Below are 20,867 nucleotides of genomic sequence, written 5' to 3' on the forward strand. Positions count from 1 at the left end.
CAGAAACTCTCTTTCACTCTAAAGGGCATGTTGTTAATATGTGAAAAAGATGCAGTTACAAACTGACATGCTTTGCATCTGCCACACTGTTGTGTTCCTATATTAGCCAACTGTTTAGAAATATTAGGAAGGGGAAGGCTAAATTTACTTTTAACTAAAAAGTCTTTAATATTCTTTCCCCTTCTATAAGAAAATTGTAAATTAACATTTAACCAAGACTGGACACTGTTGAGGGAACAAAAATATTCCCAAAACTGAGTAAATATTTTCTTAAATTCTGATGTAAAACATCCGTAAGTAGTAACTAAATGTAAAGTTTCCTGTTCCTTTTCCTTAGTTACACTCACTTTATTAGTTTTATTACTATTGCTACCACATGAAGATATAAATTTTTTGTCATTTCTCGTACAAAATCTATCATAAGACTCAGACAACAACTTATCACTATAACCTCTGCATATAAAAGAATCATAGAGAGATGTAAGTTCTAAATCAAAACATTCAATATTGTTGCATAAACGAGAAATCCGCAATATTTCACCAAATGGCAACGAATTAATAGTATGTGGAGGATGTCCACTACTAGCATGAACATACTGAGTACCCCCTACGAATTTTTTATTAACCGTAGAGATCAAATAGCTGCCTTCTTTAATGTTCAGGACAATGTCCAAAAAGGGCATAATAGTACCAATTTGAAGTCCATCAAACTGTAGGGAAAATCTATTACCATTTAAATCCGAAATAAACTGATGAACTAATGTAGTACCACCTTCTACCAAAAAAATCAAATCGTCCACGTACCTAAAATATTTAACTACATATTTATGAAAAAATTCATGTCTACATATATATTCAGTTTCAAACAGGCCCATTGCTAAATTAGCATACATGGGAGCAAAAGCTGCCCCCATGGCTGTGCCTTGTTTTTGACGATACAATGTATCATTAAATTCAAAAAAATTCTTTTATATGCAGAGGTTATAGTGATAAGTTGTTGTCTGAGTCTTATGATAGATTTTGTACGAGAAATGACAAAAAATTTATATCTTCATGTGGTAGCAATAGTAATAAAACTAATAAAGTGAGTGTAACTAAGGAAAAGGAACAGGAAACTTTACATTTAGTTACTACTTACGGATGTTTTACATCAGAATTTAAGAAAATATTTACTCAGTTTTGGGAATATTTTTGTTCCCTCAACAGTGTCCAGTCTTGGTTAAATGTTAATTTACAATTTTCTTATAGAAGGGGAAAGAATATTAAAGACTTTTTAGTTAAAAGTAAATTTAGCCTTCCCCTTCCTAATATTTCTAAACAGTTGGCTAATATAGGAACACAACAGTGTGGCAGATGCAAAGCATGTCAGTTTGTAACTGCATCTTTTTCACATATTAACAACATGCCCTTTAGAGTGCAAGAGAGTTTCTGTTGTAACTCAGAAGGTGTAATTTATGCACTTAGTTGCCCTTGTGGAAAATTCTATATTGGTGAAACAAAAAGGTTATTTAAAACAAGACTGCTTGAACATGTAAGAGATATATATAATAAAAAAATGGAGAGCCCAGTGGCTATGCATTTCTTGAACTTTCAAAATAGTGATGCTAAAGGTTTGAAAGGCTGTGTATTACAACAAATTAAATGTAATAAATATAGTGATGTAAATGTCAAACAACAACTGCTACACAAAGAAGCTGTATATATTCTTAAATTTAAAACTTTGTGCCCTGAAGGCTTGAATGAAGATTTTAACTGGAAAATGCTGCTAAATTAGTTAATTGTTTAATTGTTTTAAATAATAGGTTGATTGAGTTAATAGGTTTATTGATATATGTATATATAGAGATGCATTTGTATGTCTTTTTGTACTCCTTGATGGCTGAGGCCGAGACGTCAGAGATACAATAAATCGTGTGGTGGATACTTTTGTTGCTTCTTTTTTCCTTGTTACTTTGTGGTTGTGCCTATGTCTACGGATCCTAATCTCCACCTTCCAAGAATTTTTCGTGAACATGCAGATGGTAATCAACTATCGTTGGACAACTTTTTTAATAATTCTACAGAACGTGGTGAGAGACAATCTGGCTCTAGAAATATAGCTGATAAAAATGCTTTATCCTGGGACAGATGGGAAGATGAGCGAAGACAACGTTTCCCTAATCCATTTGCAACTGTTGGAAGAAAAATTCCTAGTTCTGTAAGTGCAGAAAGTAAGGTACTGTTTTCTGAATTAGAAAAGAAGATGTGGAAAGAAACAGCAACTTATTTTAATATATGTGGCTTACAGAAATACTTAGACATTGACATTACTCCAAGGGGTCTACGAGTATTTAAAGACCCCACTACTCCATTTAATTTATCAATTGACACTGATATTGCCTTCCATAAATGGTGGGTTACAGCTGCTCATCAGTGTGTTTCTGAATGGCTTCGTATTTTAATCGAAAGGGACCAGCTTAAACAAAAGGAACTGTGTTCTGAAATAAAAAAGTTATATAGTGATATTTATTCACAAGTCCCTTCTTCTACGATGGATGATTTCCTTAAGCAAACTAATGATAAGTTAAAAGAATATGAATTAACGTTGCTGGACAGAAAGAAAGGCAAATTACTCAGAGACTTGAGAGACTACGAATCCAACAATGCATTTCTCTCAAGAACCAATCGGAATAAAATGAAAAAGCGAGTTAGGTTTCATCAGGACAAGCAAGCTAGTGAGAGTCGCACCTCATCGGCGTCTGCTTCAGAAGGTGGATATACATCGTTTGAGGACGACGGTGGAGAAAACAACTACCCTGGATTACCACGACCACAACAGGCTGAATCATTTAGACAAACTTTTCGCCAGGAAGCCTCCTTTTCCAATGGAGGCTACCAGGGACAAAAACGCCAACGTGAACCCTTTCAGAACTTTGGGTTTGATGCGCAGAGGTCTGGTGGCTTCAAAAGAGGTAAACGCTGACTGTGAGACAGGGAATTGTAGTACTTATGTAGTTAATTTATCTAACTACAATTTTAATGATGCTGAAATGTTTGTTCTTAACTTGGGGCTTAAATTTGTTCCAACAGTAGTCAGCAGACTACATGAATTGAAAACAGACATTTTTTGTTTTGGGAGGAAATTATATTTAAAACATTTTTTCAGTAGGGAACAAAATGTACAAATGAATTCTAGTATTAATAGTTGTTGTTCTTCTTAGAATTATTTCTCTTTTTTTGGATTCATATGAATATATATTTATTTATTTATTTATTTATTTATTTATTTATCTGTTTATTGTTATCATGTATTATACAGACGTTAGTTTTAACACATATTTATATATATATATATAAAAAGCATCTTTATATGGGATTGTTATGAAGTGTTTTAGTATAGAGATAGTTGAATGGGATGATGGTGTTTTAATATGCAACCAGCTACAGTTCTTTGGCTGATGTGTATATAGGCTGCAATATTATTTGTATATAATCTAAGATCAGTATTTTTTAGTGAGTAGATGTATGCATATATTAAACTTTGTTATATAGAGGCTGTGCATAACATGGAGCTTTTCCACCAGATCTTAATAATAGTTTTATTTAATATAAGAATAATGTATTTAATGGCTGCAAGAATAGGAAATATTTCTCTATTTCTCTGTTTTATAAGAGTGGCATTTTTATTTGTTTCTTTTTAGAAAAGCATGTAGTTAATTAGTTTTGGGCTACACCCTGCCACAACTAATTGAAGAAGTGAATAACCATTACTATAGGTTAATTAATTCCTAATTTCAATAATGCTTTTGGATATAAGGAATGTGTTTTTACTATTGTTCATTGAATCTGAAGAAGCGTGCCTTGTGGAAGCACGCGAAAGCGCTCATTCTGTTCTTTTAAATAAAGAAGATTTTATTACGTGGTGGTGCTCTCCAGTTTTTACTACATTCTTCGTTTTTTTCTCTGGGAACACCTTTGAGGGTCAGGTTTGCTGCTTTTTTCGATCTTTTGGATTTTTGCTGTGCTTATTCCTGACTCTACATGATGGATACCTCAGCCGTTGAATTAGACTACAATCCGGAGAGGAGCTATTCAAAGTGGAACAGTTTATGTGATAAAAAAGCTAATCCCCTATTGACTTTTGAACTGAGTATGGATGTGACATCTAATGAAACAGGTACTGTCAATTTGTGGTCGGAGTTTAACTCTGCTTTTAAAGAACTTGAAAATAATTTGTACAGACAGTTTCGTTTAGTATGGCAAAGACGCCATTTAGAGGCATGTCTGCATTTCAAAATTGTTCCAAGAGGGATGAGAGTACTATGCATGCCATCCTACGGAGACTCTCATCCGGAACTTTTGAAAAACTGGCAGAAACTCAACTTAGAGCTGAGTTTCAACTACATAAAGCTTCTTATAGACTACTTTCTCCCGATAGAGAATGCTTTGATGGAGAAAAATGATAGTCTATACAAAGAAATGGTGAAAAAGTTTAAAGGGGAAATGTTTAACAACAGACTTGACAATTTGTTAGGTCAAGTAAGTGCGTATGAAGAGAGACTCCAAGTAATTAAGTTACGCAAACTTCAGAGGGATTATAATGATTTCATGAATGGTCAGGTCTTTGTATGGGCGAGACAAGATCGTGACAATCCACAACAACGAACTGTAAGGGTAACATCGGACATACATAGAGATGTCTCTGTGGTTGACAGAGACATTGCCCCTTTAACTACACCTGTTCCACAGGATGACATCATGCCGACATTAACCGGAAGTCTTAGACAAGTCTCACAGGGATTCCAGGATACTCCACCACCCAATCAATTGGCTCTGCAGCAGCAGGTGGATCTGGGAGCGAGACCGAAGCTTCAACAGACCAACATTGAGTCTTTTTTGCCATTACCGGTGCGTGTAAGACGGAACTCCAGAGGAAGATCGGAAAGTCGCACCAGAAGGAAAAGGAAGTTTTCAGGAGAACCGCAACACAAGAGGGGACGACAGAAGGACTAAATAACTTGGTCTATAATTTATCGGACTTAACCTTGAATAATGTGGATATTTCTATGTTGAACAAAGGCCTAAGTTATATACCGGCGCAAATAAGTAAGATTTCTGATTTGCTAATAGATTTAAGAGCATTTACTCGTAAAATTGCATTGAAATTGTCTTTTAAAAATGTTAAAAATGTACAAAATGCTTCAAGGCAGGGTACAGCCTCTAATACTCAATGTATATTTGAAGGTTTTAAAAGGAAAAGCCTATATACACCAGTGTTTCATCCGTGTATTGATGCATTTATCAAACTGTGTGAAAATGATTTATATAAACACTATAGACAGTATAATAAGGGTGCATTACATTTGTTCCATAATTTATTGCAGGAAGAATGGGACTCTTTGAATCGTCTAACTGAGAATAATAATGTGGTGGTTAGACCAGTAGATAAAGGTGGGGGTTTGGTGTTACTGAACAGAAAGGATTATTGTATGTATATGGAACTTCTTCTAAAAGATAATACTACTTATAAACTGATAGATGAAGTAACTGTTCAAGGCCTGATTTTTCAGGTACATCAAGAATTGAATGAACTTTTACTATGTAGACAAATCAGTTATGATTTCTACCTTTTTTTATTGATTGAACATCCTACTATACCTTATTTAAAAGGTCTTCCAAAAATGCACAAGGGACAGATACCTCCTCCTATGCGTCCCATTGTGGTTGGACACAACTGGGTAACTGAAAATCTTTCAATATTTCTGGAGAAGAAATTAAGACCATTAGTATCATCATTACCCACAATTCTAAGAGATTCATATCAGTTGATTGACTACATTAAGAAATTAGATTTTGAGGTCACAGAAGCACATCTCCTAGTCACATTAGACGTTAAGAGTCTATTTACTGTAATTCCGAATCTGTATGGTATGGAAGCCATTAGATCTATATTAAACAAGGAAGGTAGTTTCACTAATAATGAACAAATTCTAATTAATACACTACTGGAAATTGTTCTGACTAAGAATGTTATGATGTTTGATGAACACTTCTATATACAACAGTGGGGGGTGGCCATGGGCACCCCCTGCGCCAACACATATGCAAATCTTGTTGTATATAATTGGGAGACTACAAATCTATTCACTCACCCTGGCTTTAAGAAGATACTCTTTTATCATAGGTTTGTAGATGATATACTTTTATTATGGGAAGGAACCATACAGGAATTAAAAAGTTTTATATCGGATTTAGAGATGACCACAGATTTCTTAAAGTTCTCAATTGAATACTCTCTCTCAGAAATTGATTTTTTGGATTTAAAAATTAAGAAGGATGGACAAGGGGGATTAGAGACATCTTTATTCAGAAAAGCATGCTGGAGAAATAATTTGTTGCAATATGACAGCATGCATCCGAGATTTATGTTTAAAAATATAGTAAAAAGTCAATATGTAAGGGTAGATAGAATATGTCAAGATGTTTACGTTAAACATCGTGAATTTGACATACTAGAAAAGATGTTTCAAGATAGGAAATATAATCCAGATATGGTCAGAAATATTAAAGATTCATTTGTACAAGAGAAAGATATATCTGGGGGTCTAAAATACTCTGGTCACTCTAATATAGGAAGGACTTGGAACTTTTCATCTAGAAGGAACCATAAAAATCCTTCTAAAATAAATTCAGACTATGTTAGATGTATTATTACATATACAAGTGATAATAAATATATAACAGAAATTATCTCGAAGAACTGGCCTATCCTGACAACAAATGAAGATATTAAACAATTGGTTGGTGTAAGACCGAATTTTGTTTATAAGAACTCTAAGAACCTGAAACGGATATTATGTGATGAAAAATTGCATAGATCATTGACACCCTATAATCCATTTAAAAATAACATAAGAGGAACCCACTCTTATGGGAAATGTAGTTCTTGTGAGTGGATATCTAAGGATAAGACATTCTTCCACTCTGAGCTACTATTTAACTTTGAATTTAAGTGTACAGCAAACTGTGAGGATAGTAATGTCATATATCTGGCCACCTGTGAGTCATGCCCGGCTTTTTATATAGGCATGACCACAAGGAGGCTTAGGGATAGGATACAAGAACATATTTATGCCATTAAAAAAGCTGACAAAAAGAATGCGTTAGCTAAACATATTGTAGACTATCCAGAACATAAGTTTCTCTTTAGAGTTTTACAAAAGAAAAAAATGAATACCAGAAAAGGTGACAACTTCAATGACCTTGAGAACTTAGAATTAAATTGGATATTTAATTTTAGAGCTCAAAGTCCTCCAGGTTTGAATGTATATGTGAGTATTAGATCACACTTGAAAAGACGGAAGTATTAACACAAAATGAAATGTTTATCTATTGTATATGGTTCCTATCAGTTTTACTATTTAGTGTTTAGTTCTGCATTCAGTATTACATTTCACAATGTACTAAGAATTATTTCTCTTTTTTTGGATTCATATGAATATATATTTATTTATTTATTTATTTATTTATCTGTTTATTGTTATCATGTATTATACAGACGTTAGTTTTAACACATATTTATATATATATATAAAAAGCATCTTTATATGGGATTGTTATGAAGTGTTTTAGTATAGAGATAGTTGAATGGGATGATGGTGTTTTAATATGCAACCAGCTACAGTTCTTTGGCTGATGTGTATATAGGCTGCAATATTATTTGTATATAATCTAAGATCAGTATTTTTTAGTGAGTAGATGTATGCATATATTAAACTTTGTTATATAGAGGCTGTGCATAACATGGAGCTTTTCCACCAGATCTTAATAATAGTTTTATTTAATATAAGAATAATGTATTTAATGGCTGCAAGAATAGGAAATATTTCTCTATTTCTCTGTTTTATAAGAGTGGCATTTTGATTTGTTTCTTTTTAGAAAAGCATGTAGTTAATTAGTTTTGGGCTACACCCTGCCACAACTAATTGAAGAAGTGAATAACCATTACTATAGGTTAATTAATTCCTAATTTCAATAATGCTTTTGGATATAAGGAATGTGTTTTTACTATTGTTCATTGAATCTGAAGAAGCGTGCCTTGTGGAAGCACGCGAAAGCGCTCATTCTGTTCTTTTAAATAAAGAAGATTTTATTACGTGGTGGTGCTCTCCAGTTTTTACTACATACCCTGGATTACCACGACCACAACAGGCTGAATCATTTAGACAAACTTTTCGCCAGGAAGCCTCCTTTTCCAATGGAGGCTACCAGGGACAAAAACGCCAACGTGAACCCTTTCAGAACTTTGGGTTTGATGCGCAGAGGTCTGGTGGCTTCAAAAGAGGTAAACGCTGACTGTGAGACAGGGAATTGTAGTACTTATGTAGTTAATTTATCTAACTACAATTTTAATGATGCTGAAATGTTTGTTCTTAACTTGGGGCTTAAATTTGTTCCAACAGTAGTCAGCAGACTACATGAATTGAAAACAGACATTTTTTGTTTTGGGAGGAAATTATATTTAAAACATTTTTTCAGTAGGGAACAAAATGTACAAATGAATTCTAGTATTAATAGTTGTTGTTCTTCTATGACATCTTCATCTGACAGTTTTTATTCTTGTTCCTCTGATAATGATGTTAATGCTTATTTTAAATTAGACACTACAAAAGTACCTTCATGTAGTCAGTTTGTACCATGTATTTTAAATGTGGATGTTACTAATTTTGTTAAAATGGTGAATCATGCTACTGAGGTAGCTTATGAGAAGTTTTTTAAAGACAAAAAGAATATTAATTATAATATAGAATATCAGGATTGGCAAACTTTATTGTCACTGAGTAAACAGGAAAACATCATTTTTAAGCCAGCCGATAAAGGCAATAAGTTAGTAGTGTTAAATGCTTCTGATTATTTGGACATGTGTATGCAGCATCTTAGTGATACAAGTGTTTATGAAGTATCTCAGTTAAAATGTTATAATGAAGCAATAGTACTGTACAAAAATCTTATACATAAGGGAAATAGATTAGGTTATTTTAATTTGCAGGATGTGAAAAACAGGTTTAATATTGACAATTGCTCTATGGCATATTTTTACTGCCTGCCTAAAATACACAAAAAATCATCTAGTTTATTAGGAAGACCAATTGTCTCTGGTCGTACTTATTTCTCACATAATTTGGGTATTTTCTTGCATCATTATTTACTGCCTTTTGTCAAAAAGTTACCATCATATATTATAGATGCATGTGATTTGTTGAATAAGTTAAGCAATGTTAGCTGGAATAACAAAATGTATTGGGTCACAGTTGATGCCAAAAGCTTGTATACCAATATAAACCATTCATTTGGCTTGGAAGCAGTGAAATTCTTTTGAGGAGAATCACCAGCTACAGAATATATTGTTGAGCTTCTTTCATTTTCTTTGTATAATAATTTTTTTAAATTTAATGATACATTGTATCGTCAAAAACAAGGCACAGCCATGGGGGCAGCTTTTGCCCCCATGTATGCTAATTTAGCAATGGGCCTGTTTGAAACTGAATATATATGTAGACATGAATTTTTTCATAAATATGTAGTTAAATATTTTAGGTACGTGGACGATTTGATTTTTTTGGTAGAAGGTGGTACTACATTAGTTCATCAGTTTATTTCGGATTTAAATGGTAATAGATTTTCCCTACAGTTTGATGGACTTCAAATTGGTACTATTATGCCCTTTTTGGACATTGTCCTGAACATTAAAGAAGGCAGCTATTTGATCTCTACGGTTAATAAAAAATTTCGTAGGGGGTACTCAGTATGTTCATGCTAGTAGTGGACATCCTCCACATACTATTAATTCGTTGCCATTTGGTGAAATATTGCGGATTTCTCGTTTATGCAACAATATTGAATGTTTTGATTTAGAACTTACATCTCTCTATGATTCTTTTATATGCAGAGGTTATAGTGATAAGTTGTTGTCTGAGTCTTATGATAGATTTTGTACGAGAAATGACAAAAAATTTATATCTTCATGTGGTAGCAATAGTAATAAAACTAATAAAGTGAGTGTAACTAAGGAAAAGGAACAGGAAACTTTACATTTAGTTACAACTTACGGATGTTTTACATCAGAATTTAAGAAAATATTTACTCAGTTTTGGGAATATTTTTGTTCCCTCAACAGTGTCCAGTCTTGGTTAAATGTTAATTTACAATTTTCTTATAGAAGGGGAAAGAATATTAAAGACTTTTTAGTTAAAAGTAAATTTAGCCTTCCCCTTCCTAATATATCTAAACAGTTGGCTAATATAGGAACACAACAGTGTGGCAGATGCAAAGCATGTCAGTTTGTAACTGCATCTTTTTCACATATTAACAACATGCCCTTTAGAGTGCAAGAGAGTTTCTGTTGTAACTCAGAAGGTGTAATTTATGCACTTAGTTGCCCTTGTGGAAAATTCTATATTGGTGAAACAAAAAGGTTATTTAAAACAAGACTGCTTGAACATGTAAGAGATATATATAATAAAAAAAATGGAGAGCCCAGTGGCTATGCATTTCTTGAACTTTCATAATAGTGATGCTAAAGGTTTGATAGGCTGTGTATTAGAACAAATTAAATGTAATAAATATAGTGATGTAAATGTCAAACAACAACTGCTACACAAAGAAGCTGTATATATTCTTAAATTTAAAACTTTGTGCCCTGAAGGCTTGAATGAAGATTTTAACTGGAAAATGCAGCTAAATTAGTTAATTGTTTAATTGTTTTAAATAATAGGTTGATTGAGTTAATAGGTTTATTGATATATGTATATATAGAGATGCATTTGTATGTCTTTTTGTACTCCTTGAAGGCTGAGGCCGAGACGTCAGAGATACAATAAATCGTGTGGTGGATACTTTTGTTGCTTCTTTTTTTAAATCATGCAAAGTGTTGTATCCAAAATTTACTTCATGATTCATGAGTGCCAGTCTGTTAAGTGTACAAATTCTATTAAAGTCCTATAATTGATTCTTTCATAATTATATTGTTATGAACCTTTAGTGCATGAGTCTGTGTTTTTAACTAAAACTTCTGTGAGTTGTGATCTGAAAGTCTAAGGGGAGCCCTGACTATTAAGTTATCAGTAGTACCAGGGTTATTGGTCAGAATCAGATCATGGATATTAGTCCATCTGGTACTATCAGTGACAAGTTGGGCCAGTCTTCATTGTAATAAGATATCAACAAATTATTCATAAGAAGTGTTTGTAGGATGATTTGCCCAAGAAATACAAAGGTAATTAAAGTCACCCGTTAGTGTAATGTCTTTCATTGGTAAGTCGTGATCTAAACAGGTGAGGTAAGCCCATTGTTTAAGTGTATCCATAATGGGACTATGGCAATAAAGAACAATTCCAAAGGATTTACTTGATAAAGGATCGAAAAGTTTTCACATAAAGCCTTTGATAATCTGAAACAACATGTTGAGATGGATCCTGATATATTTTATCTCATTAATTGAATTCATGTGTGAAGATAGAATATTGTTATGTATTCATAATGTTACTCCTTCACCCCTGGAGTTCTCTCTGAGGCATTCATATTTTCTATCATTCAGAAATCTGTAGTGTTGATATGTTCCAAGATTCTGCAATTGCTACTATTGTGCAGTTATGTCTAATAGCTATACTGACCAATTCATCAAATTTGTTGCTCAGCTTTTGTGCAACATAATAAAAACTTTTCAAAGTTGTAGCAAATCGTCTGTATGCTGGGTTGCTACAGGCTGATGTTTTAGATTGTCTAAAAAGTTTTCAGATATTCCTTTATTTTCTCTGTTACAAAAACAGTCCCATATCGACTAAGATGAAGTTTGTCTTTGGAAAACTTGTGTGATTATCCTTTCTACAGTATTCCCAATAGTGGATAAGTTTGATGTTGTATACCTACAAAGTTGTCATAACTAGCTGTTCACAAAGTTGTTAAATAAGCAGTCATTTCAGCATGGAGATGGTATTATTTCAGTTAATATAAGGCTAATGAAAGCTTCTTCAGGCATCCATCTAGCTCCAGAATGGCATTTTTCATATGGTTAAGCAGTGTTGACCTCAGGTCATTGGTTCCTGCCTGGAATAAGAGCAGATTGTAATGTATCTTTTCATGAAGCAGTTTTGGTATCATATATTTTCATCTGAAAGTTTTAAACAAGCTAGAGCATTTACAGTAATATGGTTCTTGTTCTGACTGCTCATGCTATGGACTGCAGACATAAGCATAGAATCACACAGTACTAACACTTGTTTGGGAATAGCTAAGTTAGATGCAGATTAAGGCATAGCTTTTGTATTTCTAGAGCCTCCCCCTACACATCTTTTGTATTTTTTTTGTTTTGTGAAATAAATATTGCATCAGCAGCAGTATTACTGACATTTCTACTTTTTTTTTTTCAAAAAACATTTTTATTTTGTTTTCATTATAAACATAAGCAAATGTACATATAACAAATACAATAAAACAATAAAAAACTATTTACAATATTTACATTCATCCATAATAAACAATCATTTTATCCAAGAGAAGTTATCAGTATTTGTTCAAAAGGTTTTCCAATTTTTGCCATGCTATTTTTTTATGAATAATGTTATGAGTTCTATAACAAATGGTTTGCAGTTCTTTTTTTACAAACAACTTTTGCTAACTTAATAAAATCTTGTTTGCTTTTCCAGTTCAAAGTAATAACTTTTCTGGCAATTGCAAGAATTGACCAGAATCTGAGATTTAGGTATTACATTAGGTATAGGAACATTGAATAGGATTAGGGAGTTAGAAATATGACAGTTATCAAACCATAAAGCATTTACAAAATACCTGAAGTCTTTCCAATATTGAACAACATTTCTACATTCAATCAACATGTAAACCAGTTGGCCTCTAGTAATTCATCACATTTCCAACATTTACTTTCACTGTTTTTGAGTATAAGATTTATTTTGTGTGGAGTATAGAAACTCCTATTCATAAATTTCCATGTATACAATCTCCAATATAATGGAGAAGAGGGGCCATACTTAGAATATTTCTACTTCTTTTCTTAACCATTGTACCCATTGTGGTGCCATGAGCACAAGAAATGCAAGTCTGTTCATGGTAAGAATTATTTGTGGTCTGTGCAGATAGTAATTTCTCAAACTTTACATAATCATATGATAGGATAATGCTCACAGTGGTCAGCCTGAATAGTGTTTCTGCATTTAAAGTGTTGAAACAAATTGAAAGTGTTGAAACAAGAAACAGTTAGGCTGATTGGAATCCCCCCACCATCTCTCATTCACCCAACTAGCTACAGTGCACAAAATAATCTACAGACCCACAGATTGTCCTGTTCTCTCGATGCTACTCACCCAATACCAACCCAGCAGGCAACTAAGATCTAAATATCATCTACTTTTAAAAGTAGAAAAGCCCACCTTACCTATTGGTCAACTCCTCTATGCCTTCACTGTCGCCAAACTATGATACCCACTTCCACTTTCTATAAGGAACATAGGCAGCACCACCACCTTCAAATAAATACTGAAAAACCATTTCAACTCTTCCAGGCTGTGTACCTGCTCTATAACCTAACTTCCTCCTTCTCCTTATATGATAACTAAAGTCTTATGCTTTTTGTTACTGCTGACTGATATTTTCTCCATAATTATTAGTTTTTATCACTTGTTTATACTGGTACAATAATGTTGATTAATATAGTTCTGTTTATACCTCTCTGATTGAATTCATCTGAAACCAACAAAATTCCTGCTTTTATGTATATATAAATATATATATATATATATATATATATATATATATATATATATATATATATATATATATTCTGTATATATTGCTGTAATCACTATCTGTAGCACTCTATCTACTTTTGTACCAATTAATGTTTAATATTTTTTTCTCCCCAGGCCTCAACTGAAAATGGACTCTTTTAGGACAAGTGGACTTTCCTGGTAAACTTCTTCTTCTTCTTCTTTCGGCTTTTTCCTGGTTAGGGGTCGCCACAGCGGATCATCTGTCCGCTCATGATTGGCAGTGGAGTTTTACGGTGTCGACTTGCCAGCCTGGTGGCCAGCCTTCCACAGAAGGCACACACATGCACAAACTCAAACCTAGGGTCAATTTAGAGTGTCCAGTCCACCTACTGCATGTCTTTGGGATGTGGGAGGATACCAGAGCACCTGGAGGAAACCCACGCGACCACAGGAAGGACATGCAGACTCCGCACTGAAGGCACCCCAGCGGACTTTCCCAGTAAACAAATGCAATAAATAAATAAATAAATATATCATGAGGACATCCAGCCTGACCATTTATCTTAATGCTGTCTGAGCTGGAAGAGTCTGGGACTTTTATATGGTCAGGACTGTGACAAATCTGTAAGCTTTACTAATATTACTTTTGGGTACAGGTTTTCACATAAAGCCTGTTGACAATCTGATACAATATGCTGTAATGGATTCTGCAGATGGGAACTGTAATTATCACTTGTATCTGAAAGCACACTTAAAAGAGTCTCTGTCTCCAAACTGTCTATATTTCTATGTCTGTTTTCTTTCATGTTTATCATGCTTAATTGAATGTTAAATCATTGACAGCTTTACCTTATTGTTTGTGTTTTTTTTTTCTTGCAGGGATTCATATTTTTTACTACCTTTTCCTTTTTTTCAGAACTTTAGAATTGAAAAGGTATTTAAAATGATTGATTTCACTGATTGACAGTCTTGTCTTAGTTACTGAAGCTGCCGACTGCAGCTCTTTGTTAGTGCCTAGTAATAATAACAGTCTAAGCAGCTTTTGCATGCTGAAACCAAAGTCTGATTAGCTGCTGATTTAGTGCCTTGTAAAAACAAAGTCTGGTTAGTGCACATAAGCTTTGCAGATTATTAACATTCTCAGCAGTATATTATTAACTTTCTTGTGCAGTACTCAATAACCTGTCTATATAACAAACGACACGTACAACACTATATAGTTCACAGCTTTAATGTCTTCAAGTTGCTTCTCATACAACATGAAAGGCATTCTCCAGTATGCAGAGCTCACAAAAAATCAGATTTACATCTCACATGTATACATTCTTATGAAACCAGTCTTTTGGGAACTATCAAAGTCATTACTTTGGTATTTTTTGATGTCGTACAGTCTATTAAACTTTTAAGGTGTCTTTCCTATTTGAGAATGTTTCTGTGTGAAAATAGTTTTTTGATAATGCAATAAGCTCCTTTGTGTTCTTGTTTCAAGGTGAATTATGTAACAGTCTAGGAAGTATGTTGATTTTTGCACCTGGGTCCTTATCTGTTACCCTTGAAGCTTGTTCCAGACGCTGAACATTCAACTTATCTTTATCAGCATTTTTCTCAAGCTGTATGAGAACCTGAACATTCATGTTACATTTACAGATTAATGCCGTAGCTGAGAACAGTTTAACCCTTTAATATATGTATGCCAGCAAACAGAAATATATGCATCTAACTGACTAAATTATTCCTGCATATATTATAGCAACAGAAGTGTATATGCATCTAACTAGCAAACAGAAGTACATGCATTTATAAATCTCTAAATATATCTCTAACAAGAATGGTTTACAAAGTGTGTTTAATGTTACTTAGTCCTTTCTTATCACTACAATATTTAGTTGATTGTAGGAATGTGGGTTTGTAAGGTGAATTTGCACCACACCAACTGTCAGTATACCACAAACAAGCAAGCTCAGTTACTGGTCCTTACCAATGAAAAATTACTACAAGAACATGAAGGTTGATTACTTAATTTCTTACCCTCCAAAAATGAAAGAGTTATTTTAAGTTTCTACAGTTGTTGCACAGAATAATTTCAGGTGATATGTACTCGGTAAAAGACTCCACATGAACAATCATACCTCTCAACCTCTCAGAGCAAGAAATATGGACAAAGACAAAAATAATGGGAATAAAAAGGCCCAAAAACAGAGAAAGATTTTAAATATTGTTCCTATAAACTTAGACAATTGCTAAAATAATATGTTTTGAATTATTATGCATTTTATGTAGGATATGAAGTCTAAAACTCAAATGTCTGTCATTATTTATTATTATTTAGAGATTTAAATTGTCAATGACTTTGCCAGAAAACACAAATTTTATGAGGAATAGTCCAAAAATATGAGGCAGGCAAAAATCTGAACATTCTGATAAAATCTGGGCAGTTGAGTGGTATGGCAATAATATTTGGTGAACTATTTGTTTTTAAGTAGGTTTTCCAACACATAGGAATTAAGTGAATCCATTATGTTTTACTATATATTACAAAAATGCATTTTTATTTAGGTATTAAATAAAGACACCCATAGAACTTAATAAAAAAATCAAACTGTAGTCAGCCCAGAAATAGGTGCAGCAGAGTAAAATAGTCACATATTAGGTGCTGAAGAGTCAGGAAATGGCTTCCACTTAAAAGCAGACACTTAAAGAGAATGTAGGCTTCTGATTAGTTCTGACAATCAGTACACAGCCATGAAAAAGAAGCTAAAACAAAATGTTGAGTTTCCAAAGTCTTTAAAAACCAAGGGAGAGCTCATAAATTACAAAAAAAATTACTAACCACAGAAATAGGTGCAGCAGGCAAAATTGTCACACAGTAAATGCTAAATTGAAACTAAAACAAACCCCAGGATTCATGAAACTCCATGCAGGAATAGTGCTATTCCTGCACGGAGTGCTCCGTGTCCGTGTAGAGCAGCAGTGCACCTTGGATAAGCATGAAGGTGTGCTGCTGTACTCTCTACATGGACACCATCTGTGTACGAGCGCAGAGGACTAAACATGCCCCCTGTGCTCAGAAAGCGCTATATGGCACTTTCTAAGCCATACTGGCATAATATTAGACTGTAGCTCTAATATTATGCCAGTTTTTCAGTGTCAGTGGACACTGAAATGTAAAATATAATAATCTGATGTTGTTAATCTTCATCCCGTTCATCACCGATGGGTTGTTGGTTCCATCCTCAGAACCGAGCTAGCCTCATACCCAGCTCATGCCAGCCAAAAACTCTCGACCTAAGCCTTTACCCACAATGCCCTTTTCCATGTTACCTCTCATCTCGTTTGCCGCATAGCCTTAAAGTCGCGTCCAAGCCTGCTCTCAGCTAAGTTGAACTTTTTTGATATTTTACTAGAGTTTTTGGTAGTAATTACTTATAGTTCTTCATCCATTTGTCTTGCTTTCACTGTCACTAGTCTTTCCCTTTTACATTCAGCCTTCTTCCCTAATTACCTTTCGGTAACTCAGGACCATTGCTGGTACGGCCTTTCTCCTTTCTCCCTACCCTTGTGATAATCCTTATATACCATTGCTGGTATTCCTCCCTTTCTTCCTTATTCTAACAAAAAAAAAATATATATATATATATATATATATATATATATATATATATATATATCTTTATCTATATCTTTATCTATATCTGTATCTTTATCTATATAGAGTCTTTCTCTTTGCTGCTTTACTTGACTGTTTAGTATGTCTGAAAAGAAGGGAACATCAGGCTTCAAACATTGCCTGAAATGTTCTAGGAAAATGCCACATTGTGACTTACATGATGATTGTGTGTACTGTTTGGGAGTGCTTCATCTCCCAGTACAACCACCGTGCTCTGTCTGCCAAAGATTTAGTAACCGTACCATAAATGAATGAAAAAATTAATTAATTCTGAAGGGCCTCCTTAAGTCGCCCTTTTCAGAGGCTCTTTCTGCATCGGAGGGTTCACCCCCTCCTAAAATAAGAGAAAAAGAGACCCCATTTTGTCTCTGCTTCACCATCTGATGTGTTGGATAAGTCACCTAAACCTAAGATGCCAAAATTGTTGTTGGAGCAGAAGCCAGTCTCTTTGACACCAGCCTTGGTTCTGCCTACTGTTCCTTCTTTCTTGACACCTGTTTTAGTGCCAGTAACATCTACGGCACCATCCACATCCACACTGCAAATTGTCTCACCTCTTCGGTGCCGAGTGCTGTCTTGGCACTGCACTTGTCTCCAGTACTGGTGACTATGACTACATTCATTACTGAGCCACCAATGATCACTGCCAACCCCCTTTCGGTATCGACTATCATCTTGGCACCAAGTCTGCCTTCGGTACCCAAGACTACCATGGATGGTCCACTCCCTGTCTCCAAACTCGAGACAGTGGTACTGCTGGACTCCACAGCATGGATCCAATACTCCCCATCAGTGGATCCCTTTCTGGGGCAGATATATAGCCCCTTCCTTGAATGGCCAGAGTCCCTGTCGGGGATATCCACTAGATCCACCAGGAGCCTTTCCGAATTTGATGTGGTGCACCTTGGGGAGCAGTTGCTCACAGCCAGGGGGATTTCTACACCTACTAATACCCAACCACATGCCAGACTTGGGACCGTTCCTCCATAGACTCCATCCTACTCTCCTCCTTTGACCTCTTTGCAGGTTTCAAAGCCTTCGATTCTGATGCCCCTTTTGGTACCCACATCCTCTGTGCCACTAATGGACCTCACAGTGACCCCGGAACCAACCCTTTGGCCTTTGGCTTGTTCAGACCCAGGTCTTCCTCAAGTCAAGGATTGAGCAATGGGCTCTTTGTTGCTGAGCATGGTCCCATGTGTATATATAGTTCTGTCCTCAGTGCCAGGGGCCCTACCTGCACCGATCCCTCTTGAGGCTCCTCTCTCAGGGGCAGGCTCAACAGAGCGGGATGTGACCCTGGTTCCAAGGGTATCTTGCTCGGTTCCGGGCTCCCATCCTTCTTCAGGTGGACCTGCCTTCCAGACGACAGAGAGGGCACTTGCTTCTGGAAGCAAACTGCTGGTGTCAGAACCCCAAACATCTCCTCCAGCTGAGCTGCAGCTGTCACAAGCTACCACTTTGGGACAGCGAGCATGAGACCTGCAGGATACCCTACTGCAGGGTGCCCCTTCTTCCAAGTCCTCCTCATGAGTTTCAATTGAGTAGATGCCACAGAAGTCATGCAAGAGGAAGCACATGGACTACCTGAGGAGTCTATTACAGAGGATACAGATTATGATGAAGTGGAAGGGTCCCCACGGTCACCCCCTGAAGATGTCTCCTTTGGAGACATCCTTGAAATGTTGAAACAGAGGGCTGACTGGAAGCCCAAAATTCCTTCCTCTGAGGAATCTGTTTTCCTGCAGGCCTTTGTTGCTCATCAATCTACCTCTTGGGTGACCCCTCCTGCAGACGATCTAGTCCAGCTCGTGGTGCAGCAGGCCTGGAAGAATCTGGATTCTGTTGAGCCAATCCCACAGAGACCAAATAAAATTCGATCCCCCCCCAAGGAGAGCCCACATTGGTCTAAAGGTTTACTAGTAGATGCTAGGTGGTGGCAGTGGCCACGAAAAAAGAGCTCACTGAAGAGAGCCAGACTGTTCACCCGCCTAACAGGGAGTCTCAGGCAGTAGACAGATTAGGGAAGTTAGTCTTTGCTTCATCGACCTTTACCATACTGTCCTTGAACTATCTGGTACATTTTATGAGGCTCCAAAGAGACTTGATCTCCAAACTCTCTGGAAGTCTATCAGGACAGGTGTCTAACGAGGTGAGTGACAAGGTTTTCTCACAGCTCATGACCATGGAATTGATATAAACTTGTCCATGAGGTTAATATCCCATGCAACTGAAGGGGCAGCAAGAGCTGTGGGTTCAGGCATAGTTATGAGATGTCACGCCTGGATGTGCCTGTGTGATTTCGTGGACCCCTTTAAGTCTTCCTTCCTAAATGCTCCACTCAAAGCATCTGCCCTCTTCGGCCCAAAAGTGAAGGACACTCTAGCCAGGTGTGAGAAGGACAGTAAGACCTTGTCTGCCATTGGTGTATGCTTTTCCACCCCTCCAGTGTTCCTTCTTTAGGAATCAGAAGAGTGGAAAGTTGTGGCACAAGAAGTCTCAGGGTCCTTTTCGTGACACATGTGGTGAGTTTACTCCCAGAGGCAGAGGGGGTAACTCTTCTGGAAGATGCCCCTACCGAGGCAGAGGTATGCCCATGCAACCAGGAACCCAGAGACTCATTCTCTGGACAGTCCTATCAGTGCTCCTAAAGAGCAGCCTGATTGCTTTCCTCTGGAAGCAATCAGGGGATATTTCTGTGTGCACCACGTTGCCTGGCAATCAATAACCACTAATTCCTGGGTGCAGAAGATAATAACCAGAGGTTACCACATCCCATTCAATTCTTACCCAAAGCCACCGAGCTGAATCCCAATGTTCCACCCAGTCAAAGGGAAGAAGCAGCCCTAGAGATAAAAAGCCTGTGTCAAAAAAAGTCTTCCAAGCAGTCCCTCCAGACCATTGTGGATCCAGACTTTACTTGAGATTCTTTTTGGTACCAAAAAAGGCAGGGGACTGGAGACCAATTTTGGATCTCAGCAATTTAAACAAGTTCATCACAAAAATGAAATTCTGCATGGTCATGGTTCAGTGCATTCTCTCATTTTTGGGGGAAGGTGATTGGATGTGCTCAATGGACTTTCATTATGTGTATTACCACATCAAAATGGACAAGCACTCCAGGAAGCTACTTCGCTTGTGGCAGGGAGCCAATCACTACCAGTTCTGTGCTCTGCCCTTCGGACTCTCTACAGCCTTCAGAGTGTTCACCAAATGCATGGCAGTAGTGACAGCTCACTTGAGACTGCAAGGATTCTGGGTGTTTCCATATTTAGACGATTGCCCCTCACTCTCCCCACCAAGCATCTGCTGGTAATGTCCCTGAAATACACCCTATATCTGACAAACCTTCTGAGAATATCTATAAATTGGGAGAAATCCAACCTAATGCCGACCCAATCCATAGAGTTCATAGGAGCAGTATTCAACACCCACTT

The sequence above is a fragment of the Protopterus annectens genome, chromosome 1.part0, assembly GCF_019279795.1.
Source record: "Protopterus annectens isolate FY-2018-M chromosome 1.part0, PAN1.0, whole genome shotgun sequence".
Lineage (NCBI taxonomy): Eukaryota > Metazoa > Chordata > Ceratodontiformes > Protopteridae > Protopterus > Protopterus annectens.